Raw genomic sequence first — 15,644 nt, forward strand, 5'->3', positions numbered from 1 at the left:
TACAGGATTAAGTTTTTCCAAATACTCCGGTAAAACTCAGATGAGTTTTTACTTTACTCGGTGCCCTATGACTCCTGATGTTTTTACCATTTTGGCCAGTAGCTACAGGTACTGTAGCTGTTTCGGCCCTGTGTGGGATTTGGGCACTGTTCCCTCTACTAACCCTTTCTTGCCATACTCTCCCTTAATACCTTTCTCACGCACATACGCTCACTCGAATTTAGCCAAGGACTTGAGGACCCTTGGTAGATTCCAGAGTCTTCCATATGACTCTCTCCTCTCTGGTACTCCGCCTGACAGATTCTGTTCAGTACCTTGGCCTCCTCCTCAATCTCTCAACTTCTTCTCCTCAACTAGGGTTTCTCTAGACTGCTTGAACCTCCCCTTCCTTGTGCCATGCCCTGGGAGTTCTCAAGGCAGTAAGCGCAGCCCTCGTTGGGCTCCCATTTCTTGGGCTTACAGTGCTTTATTATGTGCTGTCGATTGTCTGGTGTGGATTTTTGGTTCTTTCAGGCAGGAAGTAAATTGTCTGTATATTACTCTCTCTTAGCTAGAAACAAAAATTTCTACCTGTTCTTGGAATGCTGAATGAGGGAGAGCAAAGCACACTCCCAGGAAATTTAACTATAGTAGTCCCCACCTTGTATATGGTTTCAGTTACTTGTGGTCATCGGTGTTCCATCCATTAAATGAGAATTCCAGAAACAATTCATAGGTTTTCAATTGTGTGCCATTCTGAGGAGTGTGATGGAACCTTGTGCTATCTTGCTTTGTCCTGCCTGGGATGTGATTCATCACTCTGTTCCTCATAGTCATGCTCTGTTGCTGCCCACTTGTTAGTCATTTCTTAGCTCTCTTAGTTATCAGACTGGCTGTAGTGGTATTGCCGTGCTGTGTTCAGGGACCGTTTTACTTAATAATGGCCCCAAAGTGCAAGAGTAGTGATGCTGCCGATTTGAATATGCCAGAGAGAAGTTGTGAAGTATATTATTTCCTTAAGTGAAAGAGTTGGTATATATGTATATAGGAACAAACATAGTATATACAGGATTCAGTGCTATGGGTTACTCAGGTGTCCACTGAACATGTCCCCTGCAGATAAGGAGGGACTACTACTACGCCATGCTGGCATTGTGTAGCCATAGTCATAACCTTTTTATTTAGTTTTTCAGTCATTAAAAGAGAAAGCTGATTTGCATTAAGTAAGCCCTAATGCAACGAAATAGAGAATTTCAAAATAAGGAAACAGTGACTTAGAAATAGAAAAATTTCACTGCCAAGAGGGTATATGACCGTTATAGATCCTTCAGGCTCTGAGGTTGAAGTCTAGAACCTGTCTCTAAAGGAAGAACTGCCTCCTGGTAATATAACATATTGTGTTAATAAACTTTACCTTAATTTTCATTAAACACTTAGAAGGTTTTATCATCCTTATTTTATAGCTGAATCAGCAAATGTTCCATACACCTTACTAATGAATGAGTCATTTCTTATAAATAGCAAAGTCAGGATTTGACTCCAAGTCTTCTTATCTATAAGGCTGGACTTTTCAATTACACCATGTCACTTTCCATCAGGGGAATCAAATGTAGGTCTTATTCTTTTATGTACCGCAGACAATCTCAGAAGAGCACGCTCTTTGGGCTAGCTACCTGACTTGGTGAGCTGAACATGGCAGGATCACAACCCCACCCACTCCCTCAGCTGAGAACCTTCATGCTGTGCACACCTCCTGTGGCTTCTCAGATCATATAATTTTTTACTGATACTCTCTTTTCTTCCAGTGTTTGTAATCCTGTTTACTGAAATAAAATAGTTTCCTTCATTGGAAACCAAGCAGTAGATATAAAGGAAGAAAACTTTCCTAGCTTCTTTTGATCAAAACACATTTTGCTTTTAAAATCCTCTCTGGGGTCCTTCAGAATTAGAGGTTAGACTAGGTCATGCTTTTTATGCCCAAAGGCACTGTGAAAGAGGTTTATCCTGGATTTGAGAACATTTACCACCTGATTGACTTATTCTGTTCAGGGTTTCAGGTGCCTGTTCCAAATAGATCTGTGATTGCTCTGTGATTTTGGTGGTTGTTTCTAGTCTCTCTGCGACACACTCTTCTTATTTCACTTTTCATTTGGCTGACTGGAGTTGATGGGTTCTGAGGGGTGAACGAATTCTGCTCACCTCATGGTGCCTGCTTACAGATCTGCTTCACCTTTCCTATGTTCAGGTTTGGGAGAGGAGTCTGTATCCCTCAGTTTCTATATCTTAACCTTGATCTTAAGTGTTTTTCTAGATAAAGTGGTGAAAAGGTGAAACAGAGTCAGAGACTAAAGTTGGAAAGCAGAACTATGAGAGCATTTCTGACTGTGCCAGAGCTTCTCACTGGCTGAGGCATACGTGTGTTCTGTTTTACTACTCCCCTCCCCTCCCCTCCCCTCCCCTCCCCTCCCCTCCCCTCCCCTCCCCTCCCCTCCCCTCCCCTCCCTTTCCCTCCCCTCCCCACTGATTATCTCCATGAAAGAGAAAATGGCCCATTCTCCTGTCCCCTCATGGGGAAATATAGTATGGCCTTGGCTACCTGCTGAATAAAGGAAGCTGCTATGTTAACAAACATAACATCTGACTGGTTTTGTACATGAAATTGTTCATGGGAAGTTTATGGGATTTCCCATCTCCCCTTCCTGTCTTGGAATTTTAACTATTTGTCAGATTATTACTTATGTGGCATGATTTTTTGGACGGGGTTTACAAAACAATCTTTGCATTGCTTTGGTTTAAGGAAGTAGATTCTTCTTTCTCATTAGAGAAACATATTGTCCATCTGTGACTTCCTTCTACTTGACTGTGTACAAGAAGAATGTCTAAGGGTACCAGGCAGCTTCCTTTATGAAAGACTAGTGGTGCAGCCCGGTCACCTATCAGAGGAAAGAAAGCCAAGGTTTGGCTGTTTCTTTTGGAAGTGGGGTGGAATGCCTTTGTTGTTTGTTAGAGGAGTGGAGTCCAGAAGGATTAAAGTTGGCCTTGGAGTTTGACATTGTAGAAGGAAGATATGGAAGTGGGTGGCATAGAGGTACTTCAGGCTGGTATTTTGGGATTATCAGTGTGGAACATGCATGGGTAGGTTTGTTTGGCTTAATGGCAGGATGAGCTTCAGTTTCCCTTTGGAATGTTGTCTTTCTACCCTCTACTCTGTGCCTCTAGCTTAAGCAGAGACACGTTGTTAACTACCCAGACTGGGTTCATTAGGGCTGAGAGGTGCCTCTGTGTGCCCAACGTTACCTGGGGCTACAGTGCCTCCATTTTATCCTGGGTTGGATGACTGTGATGAAGGAGCTGGGGGAACGTTGTCACTTCTTGTCTCTACTTCTACTGACCTTGTTAGTTGGCCTTCCTCTTCCTAATGGACATGTGGAAATTAGATAAGGCCCAACAGTATGTCGTGGGCTCTGGGCAGCTGTGCTTGCTGTCCCTTTCCAGATTCACGATCTTTGGTGAGAGTCTCTTCTGTTTTTCTCAGGCACTTCCTCTCCTTGGAGAGCCTTTCGGCTGCTTCAGCTCCTTTCGTAGGGATCAGACTGTCTCCCCTCCTTCCAGGTAGTGTGGCACAGGCATGTTGCTTAGCCTTTTGAGCCCATGGTCCTGACTTCAACTCTTGCCTGACACTGTGCAGTAGGAATGTCCCCAGAACCAGCACCAGGCCTGGAGGCCCTCAGAGCCACCTGACCTACCAGGAGGAGAAAGCTCCCTCTGAGCACCAGCGGCTCCCACACATTACATGAGACAGTCTTTCCTGGGGTAGGGGACAGCCTTCCAAGACCCTAGTGTACATGATGTTTGCTAAACTCTTGCAGTGATTCTGAGGGATGTGTAGTGATGCAGGCATGTGTAGACTATTTTGGTGCCATGCCTGACTCCTCCTTTCTGACGTTAAAGCAGATGACACCAGCCTGGGAGACATGCCTGAGTGATCTTCAGAATCAGGTGATTTATGTCTGGGGGGGGGGGGGGCACAGTCTTATAGAAATTGGGGGAAAGAGGAAAATTTTTAAGATTCTAGAATCACCCTGACCAGGTGGTGGCACATAGAGCATCAAACTGGGACGTGGAGGACCCAGGATCAAAACCCCAAGGTTGCCAGTTTGAGTTTGGGGTCGCTGGCTTGAGCCCAGGGCTGCTGGCTTGAGGAAGGGGTCACTTGCTCTACTGTAGTCCCCCAGTCAAGGCACATATGAGAAAGCAATCAATGAACAGTTAAGGAGCCACAACAAAGAATTGATGCTTCTCATCTCTCTCCCTTCCTGTCTGTCCTTATCTGTCCCTCGCTCTAACTCTCTCTCTTTCTCTGTCAAAAATAAAAATAATTTTAAAGATTCTAGAATCATATAGACTGGGTTTGAATTTCTGTTTCTCCTTTTAGTTCTCCAAGGGGGAGTCAATTCCCCAACATAGTACTTATATTCTGCTTTTCTACGTACATAGCAGTGTGCTGGCCACTATTCAGAATTCTTTACATATGTTAGCCCATTTAATTCTTACAGCGAACCCTTTGACATCAGTTTTTTATTGTTACCCCCATTTTATAGATGAGAAAACTGAGGTACAGACAGCTGCACTTTTCCAAGAGCTAAAGTAGATTAATGAAGAGCCAACAAAGGAGTACTTGATGAAGACAGATGGAGAGGTGTTTTCAAATGTTTTCTGAGAGAGACTTGAGATTGTGAGGGCTGGACAAAGTGATCCCATTTTAACTCTCAGACTAAGGAATGTGACTCTCAGGAAGGTCTCCGGGGGTACTCATTTATTTATCTGTTGGCCAGATCCTGGGATGGAGCTAGAAAATTATTCTTTAAGCTCTGTTTTGTTGTACAGGAAACCTCCATTTCAGGGATAAGAATCAGGAGCAAATGATGTCAAATGCAGCATGTGGAGAGAGCCAGAGATATGGTGTGGCCACTGTGGGACCCAGAGGGCGAATGATGAGGGAGTTGCTAGGGAAGTTGGAGCATCCACAGTAAGGTGCATACGACTGACTTTCTCCTTCTGTGGGAGGGGAAGTGAGAGTGAAGGAGGAGGAGACTCTGGTTAGTCTTGCTGAGCTCCTCTAGTAACTTCCTGAGAGAATGTGGTGGGAGCCAGCTGCAGACTTCTCAGCCAAAATAATTCAGAGAGACAGGCCTGGTGCCTGGGGCCCCGTCAGCCTGGTAGCTGGATGCCATGGAGTTGCTATCATAAGATGATGAGCATCATGGGGCCGGGCTGCTTGCCCAGGAGGAGAAGCAGCTGCTGGAGACCTGCAGAGCAGGAAGGTTACCCTGTTGGTTATCCTTGGGTGCTGAGCCTTGACACGTGAAGTGGCTCTTTGTGCAGGCTGCTTCTGGAGGCCTTGGATGTCTCAGGGCATTATCTGCCCAATTTCACCTTAGTGCTAGGAAGGGGCCAGTTTACTTAATAACTTTTCTCTACCAAAGGGTTAGTTGATAATTAGAAAAGGCACACACATTTGTTAGTTAGTGGAAAATTAGCAGATCCCAGCAGTGTTTTGTAGAAGATTCAGAATTGACAGAGTATTCTTATAGTTGATGTAAGAAGTTACCTGTAGTGCCTTGGTCAGGTAGCACAGCTGATTAGAGCTGGGAGTAGAGTGTTGTTACTACTGCAGCCCACACTTTTGTTCCCTCCCTTTCTCCTTCCTTCCCTTCCATTTTTATGGTAGGGATGGGGGGTGGTTAGCTAGAGAGTATCTGAGGATAGATAGGCCATGGTTGTGGGTTTGATCCCTAGTTATGGAACATATAAGAATCAACCAATGAATGTATAAATAAGTGGAACAACAAATCAATTTCCTTCTCTTTCTCTCCATCCCCTTCCTCTCTCTCCCTCTTTCACTAAAATCAATCAATAAATAAAAATAAAAAGATTAGGGTGCACTGCACATCCCTTTCCAACTACTTCCTAGTGACAGAAAGGACACATTAATTGACATGACAGGGCCTATGGGGCCTGCATGGTGGCTGGGAGTTGTGCAGGCTTCAGTGTGGACCCAGCTTGGCAGACTTGGAGATTACTAACAACCCAGGTGGTTTTTAGAATTTATGGGAATAACTATCAGCACTAGGTAGATAGGAACCTAGTATGCTTTAGCATAGGTCTCCAAATCAGTCTAAGCCCAGACGTGCTTAGAAGACTGGATATTTGACTGCATGCATGGTGAAAGACAGTATTAGCTGCTTTCCATTATAAGAAAGAACCGGCGAGCTCCTGTCTTCACTTCTGAAAAACAAACCCCAATCTTCATTTCTTTCTTTTTTTTATATCAAAGAAAGAGTTGACTTTAAACATAAGAGGTTCTTGGCTATTTAAAAGGGATCGAGGGGGGGCTGTACTATTTGGAAGCTATTACTGTTTTCTGGTTTTGATCAGAAGGCTTTTAGTATAAATTCACACTGGTTGCATCCTGTCTTGAGTTTTAAAATTATCATGGAAGTTAAGTGTGTGTTAAAGCATCACATACCTGGCCTGGGTAATTTGGACTGGGGTAGCACCTTTGATACATGTGGAGTAGCTCTACGTAGGACCCTAAAGCAGGGAGCGATGTGTCTTTTCTGGCCACTTTCTTGGCAGTGTGCAATTTTTACAAAAATTTATTGTTAATGTTACCTTCCTGGAATTGTATATGAAGCTTTTTCATTAGTGAAACCAGGCTCATCTTAACAAGATATTTTTTCTGCTAGATGTGGGATTCGGTCTGAGAAGTCTTCATAGATGCTCCTTTCTTCTGCGTAAGCACCCATCATGGTCCTAAGAGTAAGGTCCTGACCGTGGTCTGAGTGTGAAGACAGGAATAGGATACAGAGGACCTGCCCAGGGGAGCGCGTTCTATTCAGTCTGAAAGACTGGCAAAATACCTTTCATTTAATTTAGTCATTAGTTGTTGCTGAGGACACATTTTTAGACAATTGTGGGAATGGGCATTGGCTCCCATAATTTGCTTTAAGGTTCCTGGTAAGCTCACAGGCTTCCCGCCATCTTTATTTGTTTAAGGAAAATGGTTAGAACTTTATTGGAGGTAGTTTTATTACTGCTGTGACCATTTCCTTTTTCTCTTTCCCCGGAGATCTGATTGCAGGGAGATCACTTCCACCTCCCATGCAAATTATAGTCTAGCATGCTTTGAGGTTGCCACGGAAACTGGGTACCAGTTTCTTCCCTTCCTCTTATATCACAACTCTTCTTAGTCTTTTAAACATGAATGTCTTTGTCAGGTTCTTTGGCCCTCCTTGCCTTTTATACCCACGAAGGACAGATATAAACAAGTCCCTTATCTTTTCAGTAGTATCTGACCCTCCTGGAAACATACAGTGCTGGTTTCCAGGCATGCTGGGTTTGTGAGGGTTTGGAACCACCTCGCTTCCTGTGGTTCACATGAGTGCTTGTGCGGGGGTTGTTAGACATAGCTTCTTCTGCAGAATGTTTCTGGATGTCAGTACCTCACTTGGCTGCTTAGCAGTTCAAGGAAATGCAGTGCACATTGCTGTGACTAAGATGGGAGTAGTGTTGTTACTACCACAGCCCACACTTCTGTTCCCGCCCTCCCTCTTTCCTTCCTTTGCTCCCTTCCATTTTTATGTTAGTGATGGGAGGTGGTCAGTTAGAGATCTAAGGGGTAGGCTAAGGAGGGAAGGCAGTGACCTAAATGTCTTGCTAGGGAGAGGTTTTGGTTTATTTTTGCTATTAGAAATTTAAAGAGCACATTGTAATAAGTGGGTTTTTTTCTTGGAATAAGGTCAGTGTTGGGCAAGAATATTTTCTCTTCTGCTTCAGGTTCAATTGCTTTGACTTAGAATCTTTTGAGGAGTGTAGTCTTCATAAAATGCTGAGCAGTTTTGCCCTCTCACTTAAAGCTCACCCACAGAATGGGTATAGGATTATCATCAGTGGTTGATTTTCTTGAGTGTGTTTGGGTGGGGTGGGAATTGGTCAGTCATCACTGTCTAGACCAGTGGTTTTCAACTGCATGAATTACTCCTGGTCTGCAGAAATTTCGTGCTGGTTCGTAAAAGAGTTAATCACATTGCTGTATGATTTCTGGTGGACCGGTGATTGAAAATCACTGGTCTAGACTATGTTGACTTGACATTCAAGCTTTCAAAAAATTGGGCCCTCAACTCCCTAAGAGATGGGAAGTCCTTGTTTATCTTTGTGCCCCTAATGGCTGTAGGAGTATCTGGTATGCAATAAATGTTTGCTTGTTTTTTGTGAATGTAAACAAATTCTAAGTATAACTAAATAAAGTATAAGGACAAGAAATCTTCCTAGAGGAGTCATTATATTTGGGAGCACATATTGCTATCTAGAACTGTCCAGATCTTTCATTTTTATCACATTGGAAGGTAGGAATGTGCATACATGTGTGCTTGTCTACGTGTGCCTTTGAAGTATTACTTCTACTGATTGTTGCATTTAAAAGGGTTAGGAAATAACTGATAAAACTTTTTTTTTTTCCATTTTCCCGAAGATGGAAACAGGGAGGCAGTCAGACAGACTCCCGCATGCGCCAGACCGGGATCCACCCGGCATGCCCACCAGGGGGTGACGCTCTGCCCACCAGGGGGCGATGTTCTGCCCATCCGGGGCATCGCTCTGTTGCGACCAGAGCCATTCCAGCGCCTGAGGCAGAGGCCACAGAGCCATCCTCAGCGCCCGGGCAATCTTTGCTTCAATGGAGCCTCGGCTGCGGGAGGGGAAGAGAGAGATAGAGAGGAAGGAGAGGGGGAGGGGTGGAGAAGCAGATGGGCGCTTCTCCTGTGTGCCCTGGCCGGGAATCGAACCCGGGACTCCTGCATGCCAGGCCGACGCTCTACCGCTGAGCCAACCAGCCAGGGCCAAAACTGTTTTTTGATAGTAATATGTCATGCCCAGTGGGGGGCTGTCCCTCTATCTGGTATTCCATAAATGCTCCTTGGCTCTAAAATTTAACATTTGTCTATATAGAAACCAAAATACAACTTAAAAGTTTATTTCTTGGCCCTGGCCGGTTGGCTCAGCGGTAGAGCGTCGGCCTGGCATGCAGGAATCCCAGGTTCGATTCCCGGCCAGGGCACACAGGAGAAGTGCCCATCTGCTTCTCCACCCCTCCCCCTCTCCTTCTCTGTCTCTCTCTTCCCCTCCCGCAGCCGAGGCTCCATTGGAGCAAAGTTGGCCCGGGCGCTGAGGATGGCTCTGTGGCCTCTGCCTCAGGCGCTAGAATGGCTCTGGTTGCAGCAAAGCGACGCCTCAGATGGGCAGAGCATCGCCCCCTGGCGGGCATGCTGGGTGGATCCTGGTCGGGCACATGCGGGAGTCTGTCTGACTGCCTCCCCGTTTCCCACTTAAGGAAAAAAAAAATTATTTCTTAAGACCTTCCGAAGCCTTTGGCTGGATTACTCAGTTGAAATGTTGTCCCGGAGTGCTAAGGTTGCCGGTTAGAGTCTTCAGTCAGGTCACATCACATACAGGAGCAGCTCAGTGTTTCTGCCTCTCTCCAAAGAGAAAAAAGAAGACCTCCTGTGACATGATTAGGTTATAAAAATTACCTGTTTTGAATTTCACAGCAGATTCTGGAGTCCTCAAACCAGTGTATCATATAAGGTCACTGCATTTCCATCAGTGATCATTAATTAGTGATGCAAGCAGGAGAAAGGGAAGCGCCTGAGGCTCCATGGTCCTTACTGAGGTGCCACCTTATGGTTAACTATAGTTTTCTGCCCATTTAAAATAAAATATTTAACCTGACCATATAATTCCATGATAATAACTCTTAGTCTTTCACAATGATGCATAATGATGGTGATAAGGTGGCATTTCCCATTATCCCATACTCTCAGATTTTGTTTTTTCCAGAAACAGACCTAGCTCTTGCTTATTTGTTTTTTTGGAGTTTAGTTTTGGGAGGAAAGTGGCATATATGACCATGTCATTGAAAGCTTCGGTTATGTAGAATTAACATTAATGTTAATTGTCTATTGTATATAAAATGTAGAAAGAATGAAAACATTTGAAGGGCAAATGAGAGCCAGTTCTTAAAAATGAGTCCTTGTCCTGTGTTTGGTTTCAGACATTTTTTTGAAATGTTGCTTCTTTCATAGGAAGGATTATCTGTTGAGTATGTAGTTGTTTTACTGAGTCAAGCAAGTTTTTCTCTTAATAATTTAGAAACTACCCTAACTGAGCATTGGCTTCGATGTATATGGTATAAATCTGCACAGTGGTTATTGGGAATCTTGTGGGAAGACCATTTTCATCAGTGTCTATATATCTGGAGGTTGTGGAATACTGGGCATTTTTTTCAGGCCAAAGCCCACCTCGGCTTTTAGAAACTTGGGGAGAGCATGGTGTGTCAATGATGCTTAAGTAACAATGAGCATGATTTAGATCAATCTTGGGGGGTACTTTGTGATTGACTTGTGGTGTTTTCACTAACTTAACTTTTTAAGAAGAATTTCTGTCATCTTGGAACTGTGCTGGATGAAATTTAGCAGTTTTAAAATGTTTTTTTCAGAGTTATTCTTTCTCTAGAACATAACTACAAATTTGTGCAGCCTGTTATTTTGCCCCCAAGTAATATGTTTGCATTTGTCCTGACAGCCTGCAGACTATTGGTACACTGCAGGGCTGTAATCTGCTTGTTCTGGCAAATGCCATTGTGTGATGTGGACTGGCACTTGGCCTTTCTGGAGCTTGTACTTATTTCCCTTTGTTAGGGATTTGAGCTGCCTTGGCCATAATTTCTCTTCTGATTCTCATTACTTATGCCTCCTACAGTTCAGTCTCATTGAACAAGGCTGGGATAAATAGAGCCCTTATAAAGCATCTGAATATGAGACCATCCTGTTCCATGGATGAGACATTTAAGGCTTAGCGAGGACTGGGGCACTGTGAGTTCTTATGATGAGAATGTCTAGTCATGTTTGAAATGATTTGGGAATCAAAATGTACACTGATCTTTTCCGTACAGCTGAAACCCATATGTCCCTAAAAGATGTCCTCCTGCTGTATGCATATTTGGGCAGTTTGCAAGGGGTGGAAGGCATGGTGGGTTCAGCTTATTTATTCTTTCTGCTGAAGGTCAGGAAAAGTAATGACAGGACAGCATACTCATTGAAAGGTTACATTGTCACCTTTTGTGTTGCCCGTTTCATCATCACCAGACTTCTGCCCTTGTCTTTGGTGTAAGTAAATGTTTTTTCATGTTATTCAGATTTCTTGGTTAAAGCCTCAGTCGGGCAGGACAAGCTTTTATCCCGATTTGAAGATAAAACATTGGCCTTCTCTGGTCCTCAGTCACAAAGACCCATCTTTACCACTCTCTGACATTTGTCCATATACATATTTTTAAGTTTATGCTTTTAAAAATGAAATTAGTATACAGATCCTGGCTGGTTAGCTCCGTTGGTTAGTGTTGTTCCAAAACACCAAGGTTGTGGCTTTGATCTCTGATCAGGTCACATATGGGAAGCAACCGATGCTACACAACTAAGTGGAGCCACAAGTGAATGCTTCTCTCTCTCTTTTCTCTCTCCTCCTTCCCTCTTCCTTCCTCTCTCTTCTCCTCCTTCCTCTCGCATTTCTCTAGACTCAAATCAATAAAAAGAAAAACGAAATTAGTATTCAAAGGTTGTCTTAAGACCATTCATAAAAAAAAAAAAAGACCATTTATATAATTTTCTCCTTCAAGGAGCAGTTTAAGAAGTGAAATTTAACAGATGTCAGATTGTTAGGGGCCCAAAGATTTTCCTAAGAGGTTGTATCTGTAGTGTTAATCCTTAATCTGAGAATGTTGAATCAGAACCATGAGCAGAAAACTGCTTCTGTTGAAATCCCCTTTTACCATTAGCCACTATAAAGGTATGCCAGTGGTAATGGACACACTTCTCTTATTAAATAAAACTGCCAGGAATCCTGCTCCCAGATATGCTTGGTTGGGTAAGCAGGCTAGTCCTGCTGAACCATGCCCCGTATGTTTTGGTTAAACAAACTAGGACCACAATTCATATAGCAGCTCTGTGGCACCCTGTTGGTGCTACATTTGGAAGTAGAGGTTATCAAAAGGTGAGGGGATAAATCTAGAATTGTTCATTTAATTACTGAATCTGTTCTTGTTAATTTACAATATAAAGTAGATCTTTGACATTGCCTCACCAATTAAACCAGTCTTCCTGTCCATTCCAGGGACAGAAGGTCCCTATAATGTGTTATAAGAGAAAGAACTCAGGCTTTGGAATAAGGTGTAAGGTTGTTTTACCTTCCTCCCCCTCCCCTCCCCCACCCCTTTCCCCTCCCCTCCCCCTCACTTTCCTTTTTGTGCTTGGCATTTCTGCTCTTAAAAGCTGTATACAGCCCTGGCTGGTTGGCTCAGCGGTAGAGCGTCGGCCTGGCGTGCGGGGGACCCAGGTTCGATTCCCGGCCCGGGCACATAGGAGAAGTGCCCATTTGCTTCTCCACCCCCCCCACCCCCCCCACCCCCCCCCACCCCCGCCTCCTTCCTCTGTCTCTCTCTTCCCCTCCCGCAGCCAAGGCTCCATTGGAGCAAAGATGGCCCGGGCGCTGGGGATGGCTCCTTGGCCTCTGCCCCAGGCGCTAGAGTGGCTCTGGTCACGGCAGAGCGACGCCCAGGAGGGGCAGAGCATTGCCCCCTGGTGGGCAGAGCGTCGCCCACGTGCCGGGTGGATCCCGGTTGGGCGCATGCAGGAGTCTGTCTGACTGTCTCTCCCTGTTTCCAGCTTCAGAAAAATACAAAAAAAAAAAAGCAAAAAAAAAAAAAAGCTGTATACAGGTGGGCGTGGTGGCGCCCGGCTCGGTGATTCTTCCAGAAAAACCACGCCACACGAAGTACAGGGCTACCCTGAAGAAGGAGAAACAAAAGAAACGTTGGCAGGAACTTGCTAGATTGAGAGACTCAGGATTCTCACCGAAGGAGGAGGAGGCAGAGGAGGAAGCTGTTGTTGAACAACAACAAGAAGAGACGCTGTTGGAGATAGGCAAGAATTACATGAGGAGTGGTTGCAGCGGAGTGGAAGAAACAAGAATTCAGAATAAAGAAGGAAAAGGAAGAGACAGCTAGGAAATGGCAAGCAGAAAAGGACAGAAAGTTAAAGGAAGGATGGGAAGAACAGCAGAAAAAAGAGAAAGAAGAGAAGCATAAGATATAAGAGAGGAGGCTGTGCAGAAGATGCTAGAGCGGGCTGAAAATTAGTTGGAAAATGTTGCCACATGGCAAAACCCAGAACCACCTATGGAGAAAGATCGAAGTAATTGTCCATTCTACAGTAAAACGGGAGCTTACAGATTTGGAGATAGGTGTTCATGTAAACACAATTTCCCGCATCAAGTCCCACCCTTCTTATCAGAAGCATGTTTACGACCTGTGGAATGGAGCAGCGCAGAAGGGATGATGATGACCCCAACACGGGCTTGGAGCACAGCGAAGAGGAGACCTACCAGCAGTTCCTGGACTTCTATGAGGATGTGCTCCCTGAGTTCAAGAATGTGGGGAAGGTGATCCAGTTCAAGGTCAGTTGCAACTTGGAACCTCATCTAAGAGGCAATGTATATGTTCAATACCAATCGGAAGAAGAGTGCCAGGCGGCCCTTTCTCTGTTTAATGGACGATGGTTTACAGGACGGCAACTTCAGTGCGAATTCTGCCCAGTGACCCGATGGAAAATGGCAATTTGTGGCTTATTTGAAATACAACAATGCCCAAGAGGAAAGCACTGCAACTTTTTTCATGTGTTCAGAAATCCCAACAATGAATTCTGGGAAGCTAATAGGGACATCTACCTTTCTCCAGATCAGTCTGGCTCTTCCTTTGGGAAGAACTCAGACAGGAGAGAGGTGGGACGCCATGGCGAGTACTGCGGCGCAGGAGGAGGAAAAGCCCCAGTCTGGCTCGCTCCTACAAACGGAACGGGGAGACGAGAGGAGAAGGAAGAGTAGCTACCGGGGGGGTAAGAAATCTTGCAGACACGTGGCAAAAAGTCGTGAAAAGCACAGTTCAGGAAGTAGAGAAAGAAAAAGGGACCGCAGCAGGGGTCGGGGCAGCCGGAGCCGCCTGAGCCTCTGGAGCCGCTGGAGCCTTAGCCGGAGCCGGAGTGGAAGTTGGAGCCGGAGCCAGAGCGGATGCTGGAGCCCCAGCTGGAGCCGGAGCTCGAGTGCAAACAGAAGCTGGAGCCGAAGCTGGAGCCCTTCTAGGTTCAGGAGTCATGGCGGGAGGAGGTCAGGTAGTAGGGACAGAACTAGTCATAGTCCCAAATCCAAATAAATCAATCCTGTTTTCAAATGATTGCATACCTTATTTATTATGGTCGCTACGTAGCTGGATAGAGGGTTCTGAGTTTAAATGGATTATCAGGTCTGGCAGAACCTTTATGTCATCTGGAACTCTATTTAAAAATACTTAACTAGTTTCAACCTAATAAATACAATTTTTAAAAAAAATTGAAAAGAAAAGCCATATATAGTATCTGAGCTTCCATTTCTTTGTCTGATAAATGGCAAATGTAATCCTTTATAAAGTTGTCTCTAACCCAAATCACTAGAGTCACCTGGAGGACTTGATAAAACAGTTTGCTGGCCCGCATCTCTAGGGTTTTTGATTTAGTATGTCTGAGATGAGGCTGAGAATTTGCATTTCTAATAAGTTCCCAAGAGATTCTGATGATGCTGGTTGGAGGACCACACCTTGATAACCACTGCTATATATAATTTTAAGCATCTAGCATATTACTGTTCTTCAATGAATAATAAATACCTGTTCTGTATATAGTTGTTATGTTAATGGAGGCCACTTCACCGTTATCTGGTAAAGTTTTGCTCCCCAAATGCTTGATCTCACAGGAATATTCTCTTATTTTTGCTTGATAGTTTGTGTGACTCCTTTAGATAATAATTTAAATGAGTTCCATTGCTATTTCTTTGGTGTGCTTTGATCATTTTGTTTTCTGGTTTTCTTTTTTGTACAAACCTTTATTCAGACTCAGTGTGGTATAAATTCTTCTGGCCTCCTCTTTCCATCATAGATGTTTGAGTTTAGTCCTTAGCAGATACTCTCATGCCTTTTGAGACCTTTTTCTTTATAGGCTCCCAATGTTTCCTTCCTCAGCTTGTTCATCTGCCTTGTGCAGAAGCAGAAGTGTAATAATGTCTTTCCTTCCCTTGCGGTTTATTTGAAATTATTTATAGACCAGTCAGTGGCTGCATGCCACCTTTTCCCCATCCCCCATATTTTTTCTGCTATAATTTCACTTTAGATATATAGGTACAGTGTACCCTACCTACAGGCACCCCATGTAAATGGAAATATTTTCATGCTGCAAACAACTAATCAAAGTAGGCAGTGTGATTTAATCTCAGATTATTTGCCAAGGGAGTGTCTTTGGCTGGCTCTAATTTCATATATGTAAGATTTTTCCCGCTCCCTATAGGTAAAAACAGTAGGCAATGGTCCCATTGGCCAGGAAGATACACCTAACCAGGGGTCTCAAACTCAACTCAGCATGTGGGCCGCAGAGCAAGATGCTAGAGAAATGAAAAATACAAGTAGGCCCCTAGGCTTACTTAATTTTATCCAAAATATTTTGAACTTCGTGGATTAGTCTGCAGGCCGCACA

At 44.3% G+C, this 15,644-nt stretch overlaps 1 protein-coding gene and 1 pseudogene across 3 annotated transcripts in view; both read left to right on the forward strand.

Annotated features, from left to right (window-relative positions):
* The window catches only part of JARID2 (jumonji and AT-rich interaction domain containing 2), a 296,798-nt gene that overhangs the window by 195,993 nt on the left and 85,161 nt on the right, over positions 1-15,644 (forward strand). The gene's annotated exons all lie outside the window — the stretch shown is intronic.
* On the forward strand, positions 3,404-14,296 carry LOC136397328 (U2 small nuclear ribonucleoprotein auxiliary factor 35 kDa subunit-related protein 2 pseudogene; annotated as a pseudogene).

This window comes from Saccopteryx leptura, chromosome 3, assembly GCF_036850995.1.
Source record: "Saccopteryx leptura isolate mSacLep1 chromosome 3, mSacLep1_pri_phased_curated, whole genome shotgun sequence".
NCBI classification, from domain to species: Eukaryota; Metazoa; Chordata; class Mammalia; order Chiroptera; family Emballonuridae; genus Saccopteryx; species Saccopteryx leptura.